This window comes from Ursus maritimus, unplaced genomic scaffold (assembly GCF_017311325.1).
Source record: "Ursus maritimus isolate PB19 unplaced genomic scaffold, ASM1731132v1 scaffold_22, whole genome shotgun sequence".
NCBI lineage: Eukaryota > Metazoa > Chordata > Mammalia > Carnivora > Ursidae > Ursus > Ursus maritimus.
The window spans coordinates 649551-657434 of record NW_024424675.1 but is presented as its reverse complement, the minus strand read 5'-3'; the positions used below and the strand labels follow the sequence as shown (position 1 = coordinate 657434).

At 51.2% G+C, this 7884-nt stretch overlaps 1 protein-coding gene across 1 annotated transcript in view; it reads left to right on the top strand.

Moving 5' to 3' along the window:
- Positions 1–6527: 6527 nt before the first annotated feature.
- LOC121104643 (synapse differentiation-inducing gene protein 1-like) overlaps positions 6528–7884 on the top strand; it is an 82147-nt gene continuing 80790 nt past the window's right edge. The window contains exon 1 of the mRNA XM_040638652.1: positions 6528–6600. The gene's annotated coding sequence lies outside the window, so the exon portion shown is untranslated. The remainder of the gene's footprint in view (positions 6601–7884) is intronic.

Below are 7884 nucleotides of genomic sequence, written 5' to 3'. Positions count from 1 at the left end.
GATAACAGTGGGAAGGATCCACAATTTTTGCATTGAGCACAGAAGGGGCACTTGAACTTGACCTCTCTTAACTGACTGATCTCTGGCTGAATGTGTATGGCCTGTTTGCTGGGAGACGTACAGGAACTATCTCAACTGGTTAGCATAGCCAAACCCAGCTCTGTGTTTATCTGATGTAATCCACAAACACGAGCAGCCTGTGGCTGAGTCTTAACACAGGGCCACAGTCAAAGAAGGAGCACCTAACATCTTGAAGAAAAAGGCAGATCCTTAAAGTAGACATGAATGATACAGGAATTTCACACAGTAAATCATGCAGCAAAATTTTCCAGGATCCTACTTAGATGCCTCCCTTGTGCCAGAGGAAGCTTGTTTGACACACATTGAGACACCATCCAGAAATGTGCGGTGCCAAATGCCTCCTGGACCCATGGACATGCATATCCTCTTCATCCCCCTCCTGGGTGATTCTGAGAAACCCTCTTCATTCATCAGATGGTCCCAGGGGATGGACAGCTGGTTATCACCCACTGTGACCACCTCAGAAGTTTCTCCTTGGACTGGTTCCCCCTGCCTCCCCATGGACCACGCGGGTGGTCCTTTACATCCTGTCCCTGGGATTAGTTCCCCCAGTAAAAGCCTGACTGCACCCTCATGCTCTAGTTTCAGAAAAGGAGACCCAGGCCAAGGTACCGTTCTGAATATTGCAGCATCTCTGTTCATTGAGGCGTGACAGCTTTCTACTCAGGTATGCACAATCCTGAGCTCCACTGAGGAAAAGCATGCCAACAGAGGACGGGCATCAGGACAGCAAGAGAATAGTTAGCAAAACCTGCTATTCGACTTAGTAGGTCTTGAAGGAAGAAGAGAGAACTCTGGAGTGTACCTTGCCAGCACATCTCCAAACCCCTAATAACCACAGATCTTCCTTACATCTCTACTCCTATAAGTGTCCCAGACTAGAAGTCCATGACAAATGTTGTTATACCCATTTTGTAGATGGAGAAACTGATATTTCAAGAGGTTGAAGAGCTGGCTGCATGTCCACTATACCATGGTGGGCCCCGTGGTCCTAGATGTGCTCATATGTCTCTCAGTCTCTGGCTTTAAAGGCCTGGGGCAGAGTGGAGCAGAAAACTCATGTTTTCATGCTCTTACAAGAGAAATTAAGGCTGTCCCAGGAATTAGCATAATGTCAAAGAAATATGTAGGTATGAGTCATAAGCAGTGAGCTCTTCAGAAGCTGGAGAGTAGGCAGATGGAATCAGCCCAAGGGATCTAGGGGGATCTGAAGGGACACAATGGTGTGACCACACCCTGCCTCTGCCCCATGAAACAAGCACCTTGAAGGAGAGAGATAACATCAATCACCCCTCTTATGTAGCATTCTGGGGGCCTTCCAAGCACCAGCATCAGTTTTGTACCAAAAATCCAGAATTTGCCATTCCCTTCAACTATCTTGGAAAAAGTTAGCCAGCAACCTTGTCTTGCCAACTATCTTTGAGAACAAGAACCAGGCAATTCTGGTCAGGAAAACATGCTGAGTGCATTGAATACATTCATGCCTCATACCAGGTAGCAGATATTATAATTATACTCATTTTAGATATGCAGAAATCCAGGCTCTGTGAGTGAGGACAGAGAGTGATAGGAAGTGGCAGATGCTTACTTGGAGCCCAGGTAAACACCTGAGCTCCTAACTTCAATGGTAAGCATTCTGCCGACTCTGAACAGTCTCCCTCTGTTAATGTTGGCTACTGGGGAAGTAGAAGACAGACCGGATCTGTACCTCACCCCTCCTCTCACTAGCTATGTGATGACAGGAATGCTGCTCAGTCCCCAGCCCTCAGCCTCTTCAGCTCCTGGGATCACTCCTGCCAACCCCACTGAGCTCAGAATTCAATGAGGTGATGTGTATAAAGAATTTATCTCATTTCCAGGTGCAGTCAATAGCAAAAATCACCCTCCAATTCCTTCCGCCCTTCATCACATACATGCCCATTTCCAATGTGACTTTATGGCTCCATCCATCAAAAGGGGAAAGTTATTTCCCCATCTCCTGCATTGAAGCCAGGCACCTGACCTGCTATGGTCAATGCGACCTTAATTAATGTGAAGTCAGCTTGAAGTCTATGTACATTGAATACATTCTCATTGGGTGCCCTGTAGCCACCATTTTGTAAGGAATTCTGGGCCAGCCTTCTGGATGGCAGACATGGCCCTGTCGGCCCATCACCAAGTCCACAACCAACCAACCCCCAGATAGGTGAGTAAGGCTTTTGACTGCCAGCTGACCACAGATGTCTGGTGAGTCCAGCAACACCGTGTAAAACAGAGGCAATCCATCCCGGCAGGCTTAGCTTTCTTTGCCAACCCTCAGAATCATGAGCAAATAAGGGGTTATCATTTTAAGCCACTGAGTTTGGGGAAAGCTTGTTATGCAGCAATAAATAAGGGATATTCTGGTACTATAGAGGTTCCTTATTAACACATTAACTTTCTCTCTTCTTTGATTCTTTCCAAACTGATATAACGGATGTAGAAGCAGGACCGCTAATTTGGAAATCAGGAACCCAGACATGGCTTGCCTATCCCTCCACACAGCCATTCTGGACCTGTCTCCTTAGGGGGAGAATCAGAAGGTGGGCCTAGGAGGTCACCAAGAATTCCTCTGCTTCAACATTAGGACATTCTACTGCATCTTTTTTCATGGTCTAAACTCTCATATGTCAACATGGCCTCAGAAATTTCCCTAGGTTTTGGCTTTTTCTCCCTTTATTACTGATTCAATTCATGTATTTTCTTAGAACCTTGCCTATCACGTCTACATTGAACATCTGAATGCTCATTTTCCTGTCCTTCTAAGTCAAAAAGATTCTACTGTCATAAGACATTGCAGCTTTTCAATTCCTGAATGTCATTGACTTAAGATAAACAATTTAGTAATAGATTTTGGGGAGAGAAAAGAAAACACTGTATTATATTAGTTAGATTGATTTAAAATTGCATATACCATTCTTCATCTTTAATACTACAATCAACATTTGGAGCAGAGCATTTTACACGTTTGATCTAAAGATGGTTTCTTTCTTTTTTTTTTTTTTTAAGATTTTATTTATTTATTTGACAGAGACAGCCAGAGAGAGAGGGAACACAAGCATGGGGAATGGGAGAGGAAGAAGCAGGCTCCCAGCGGAGGAGCCTGATGTGGGGCTCGATCCCATAACGCCGGGATCACGCCCTGAGCCGAAGGCAGGCGCTTAACAACTGCGCCACCCATGCGCCCCTAAAGATGGTTTCTGAATGACCCTGTTGACCTCCAGACACTGTGCACAGCACTACAGGCCCTGGGGTAAAGCCTTTCAGTTCAAGACATTGTATGGAATATTTCTTACTTGAAAAACTCAAATCTGTGTTTCATTTCAAGTCCACCCAACTCTGGGCGGGTAATAGCCTCTCCTGAAAGTTGTTGAGAAGCCTGACAGCCGGCTTGGTGCTATAGTGATGTTCTTCACATCACATGAATTGGCCACTGACCTCTCCTAGCTCTGAAAAGTTCTCTAATCTCTTGTAAGAGATAAGCATTGTTGAGAAAGTTATCCAGTTTCTAGAAGATTTGAGAATTTCTACTGTGTCCCACTGCCCAACATGTGGTAACCACTCATTTACTTTTTCATTTCAACGTTATACCACATGTAATAGTTATGATAGCACTCCCATCAACAAGTAGGGAACCACATGTAAGACAAAGTGCCCTATGTGCACACCTATCATTTCAGATCAACTGAGGTGTCCACCAGGAGCCCTGGATCCCTCCCTGAGCTGCAACATTTGCTGGGAGCAGATGACACTCCTCTCTTCAAGTTTTAGATTCCTGGTCCTGGCAAGTTTCTTTTGCAGTGAAGTGTAAGGTACATTAGGATTGCAGAAACACTAAAATGTGTGTGTGTGTGTGTGTGTGTGTGTGTGTGTGTGTATGGGGTAGTGTTGAGAAAACACAATGTATACCTGGGGATCTTGAAGCTATGTGTGTGGCATGGGAGAAATTAATAAGAAGAAAAGGAGGAGGAGGAAGAGGAGTGTTCGCACCACATTGTGAACTATTCCATTTCTTTCAAATTACCCTCTTTTGTCAGAGACATCTGTTTTTTGACCTTACAATCCAATGTGGTTTTTTCAATAACTACCAATCACTGAGTATTTCTTCAGTACCTGCAAGTGTCCAGGCAAAGAGCTTTACACATATAGAAGATAGTGACTTAAGGGAGTCCACCCATATAACTGACAGAGAGAAGTTACATATTCATTCCACAAAAAAAGAAAATGTGAATATTTAGATGCTAAACTGAATGGGGCATGTTCTGAAAACCAACTCTTAGAAAATATTAGGAAATGCAATCCCACCCCTCACCCCCACCAACATATCCATGCTCAACGCATCACCCAGATGAGCAGGGTACCCAGTTCCAAATTATCACCCGGAAAAATTTCAAAGTACCTTAGGACATAAAGACAGTCCACAAAACTCAGTACAAAGATGTTTTCTTCCTTTAACTTCTGCAATCCCCACTTCTGGAGGGAACACTCCACAGGCAACCCGTGGTGACCAGTGACCACCTCTTATACTGCACAAAAGAAAGTGCCTGCCTACTCTGTTAGGAAAAATCCAATTTAAAATTCAGACAGTACCTAGAGTCAAAGTGTTCTCTTGGCAAAACAAAACTGCCCTCCAAAATCCAACCCAAAGCCCAGATAAGCAAAAGTGTGCCGGCTAAAAGGCAAGAAACTGAGTTCAAGGCTACATCTGTACATTCAGTAGCTACAAAAATCTCAGTTAACATGTGTAAAGAAAAACTTCAGCTTCTTCATCTGATAAATGGGAATGATTCTCCACCTCAAATGAGTCTAACAACATCTCAGTGGTTCAGATGAGAGCGTTTTCTGTTCAGGAAAGGACTCTAGGAGCAAGGAGCAACTTTACTAAGGTAAGGTGGGGAAAGCATTTTCTTCCCTTTTGAGAAGTTCTCCTAGATGAGACAAATGTACCAAACCATCAACTTGAAGCTCTGAGGATCTAGGGGAAGAACCCCCAGTTGTGCTTTGCCGTGCTGAAGAGATGGAGTTGGGATGCAATTCAGGTGGATAAAGGCAAACCACAGATGGTGCTGGTTCTGCTGACTTGTTCCTCCACCCAAATGCCCTTTTACAGTCCCACTCTGACTTCAGCATTCTCTTTGGGCTGCTGATGTTCCACAGGCACCAAACCCCCCACAAAGGGAGCACAGGAGGGACCCATGGTTCTGGCACCACCTCCAACTCCTGCCCTTTGGAAACTCTGCTAGAGGCAGCCTGCCAGTGGGAAGAAGTTCCTTCTCAGGGGCAAAGAGTTGGTTACTAGGGCAGGAGGGAGGGCTCTACGCCAAGGAGGGTTTCAGGGGGCATAACCAGCCTTGACTATTTTGGGGGCATAACCAGTCTGGGCTAGCAAGGCTGGAGCCTAAGGCAGCTCTGCGCCTGGGGTAGAAATGGGCTCACAGAATGTTTTCCTAAATCACTTGTGACCCCCTTTCTGATACGGTTTTCATTCAGGTTCTTTCTCTATGGAATTCAAACTAAAAACACTATTCTCCCCTTCCCCCAACACTTCAAATGCAGAATATCTTGGGAGGTGGCCCTCCCTGGACTCCGTTCCCCTATACCCACGCTCCTCACCGGGATTATGCCCCTCAACCGCCTTCCCCCACAACCTTAGTTTCCTTTTAATTCCAACTGCCAAGGGGCTGCGCAGCCATTGGAAGAAAACAGACCGGTTTGGGGCTGGGCAAGGTGTCTCAGAATCTGGGCCCTCACCTCTTTCGTCTGGATAGCTGGCTGGTCAGACTTGAAGAGACCTATAAAGTGGGTCCTTTTGAACCTCAAAACCATATAGGAGCCTTGGGGAGGCCTTTAGGACCGAGGGGAACCGTCTCTTCTCAGAGCTCGGCTGCAAATTCCTGTCCCAGCGGCTAACCCCCTCCCCCAGTCTCTGTCGCTTTCACATTCCCAGACACCGACCCCGGGCCACCCGCCAGACGCGATCACCTCCGGGGGCCCGGGCAGCTTGGGGCAAAGTTGGCGGCCGCCTTCGCACGAGGCCGTTCCCTTCTCCTCCTCGCTGCCATCCTCCCCCGGAGCCCGTGGTCATCGCCTCCAGCACGCGTGTCGCCAGCTTTGGCTACCCTAGTGGCGCGTCCCGGGACGCCCCCCGCCCAACCCGCCAGGCAGGCACACGCCGCGGGAGTCTCCCCGCACCCTTTCCTTTCCCGGGGGCTGGCGGGCCGGGCTCCGCCCCATTGCCGCCGCGCGCGAGCTCCCGGCCGCCCTGGGCTGCCGCCGCTGCCCCTAGCCCGGCGCTCCAGCACGCGCGGGGCAGCCGGGGGCGCTGGAGGCGAGCGCAGGGCGGGGAGCGGCGCGGAGGGGGAGGAGGGTAGAGGAGGAGAGAGCTGAGGAGCTGGGGAGCAGAGGCGGGCGCCGCACCGCCCCGCGCCCCGCACGCTCGCCGACTCCGGAGACGCGCGGGCGGCCGCCTGGGCGCACTGGCCGGGTCACCTTGTCCGGGAGGTAAGTCCCGACCGCCCCGGCAGCGCGGGCGGGCAGAGGGGCCGACAGGAGCGGGGCGGGGGCCGCGGGCGGCCGCAGGAGGGGCCCTCGCGCGGGAGGGCGCCCTGGCTCCGCCTCGGAGCGCGCAGACCCAGCGGCGGCGCGACGCCCGCGGTGAGTCCTGGTGGTCGCAGCGGCGGGACCTGGGAGGCGCGGGGTCGCCAGGAACACGGGGAGAGCAGAGCGGGCGAGGAAGATGCGGAGGAAGGGGCCGGCTGCTGTCAGCCCCGGCTGCAGCTTGGCGCCTCGCCACCCCAGGCGCCCCGGCGACGCGGAGGGGCTGTTGTGCAAAGTCGCTGGGAGCTAGTGAGACCCAGACCTGGGAGCGCAGAGGAGCGGAACTGCCCGAGGCCGTGACGGCGCGCGGCAGGAATTGGCTCTGCGGGTTCGGGCGACCCCCTGAAGCGACCCAAAGGAGACCGGCTGGGGCTGGTGAGCGGGGCAGCCGCGAAGCTGGGGACCGAGGTCCAAATGGGACCGGGAAGGGAAACCGGCTTGGATTGCCTTCGCCAAGCAAAGGGGAAAAGGAAGGCGAGGGAGCGAGCGCGCTGGGATGGGGACTCCCAACCCCGAACCAGGACGAAGGCGGGGACTCCTGGAGCCCCCTGCTTCCGAGAGCTGTCTGGTTCCTGGCAGCCGCGACAGCCCGCAGCCCTTGGGAGTCGCCAGCCCCGGCTCAGAGAGGGGAACGAGTGGACACGCTTTGGGGGATCAAGTTCTGTCTCGATTTCCCTAGATATGATTTCTGCCTCTTAGTGTGCGCTCTCTGAGCTGCGGACAGAGAGGAATGGATTACCGGCAGAGTTGGGCACTTTTCTGAGGGAAGGGGCTTTGATCGCTTGTGCGTTTTCTGCCAGACTCCAATAAAGTGGGCGCTTGCAGTCTTGCTTTGGGGAGAATGCCAGTGGGGTCGCTTGGCTTTTCAGAAAGACTAGAAGAAGGCATCATCTGGTCGCTTTCATTTCCTTGGGGGCGGGGGGTTTCCTTGCACGCAGAGGCTTGGGCTTCTGGCACCCAGACTTCAGGTGAGCGCAGCCCTTCTGCGGCGTCAGATGCGCGGGCGCCACCGGGCTAGTGGCCCGGACTCCTGTCTGCGCCTTCCCGGCCCTGTCCCAGTGTTCAGTACGGCAGACACCAGCTGAGGGCTTTGCTGATTTGAGGGATTGAGGATGGGTGGGTGGCTCCGTTTTCTAGTTAGAATCGGTCTCAGGCGGTGGTGCGTGCGGGCTTGTCTGTGTATCTGTC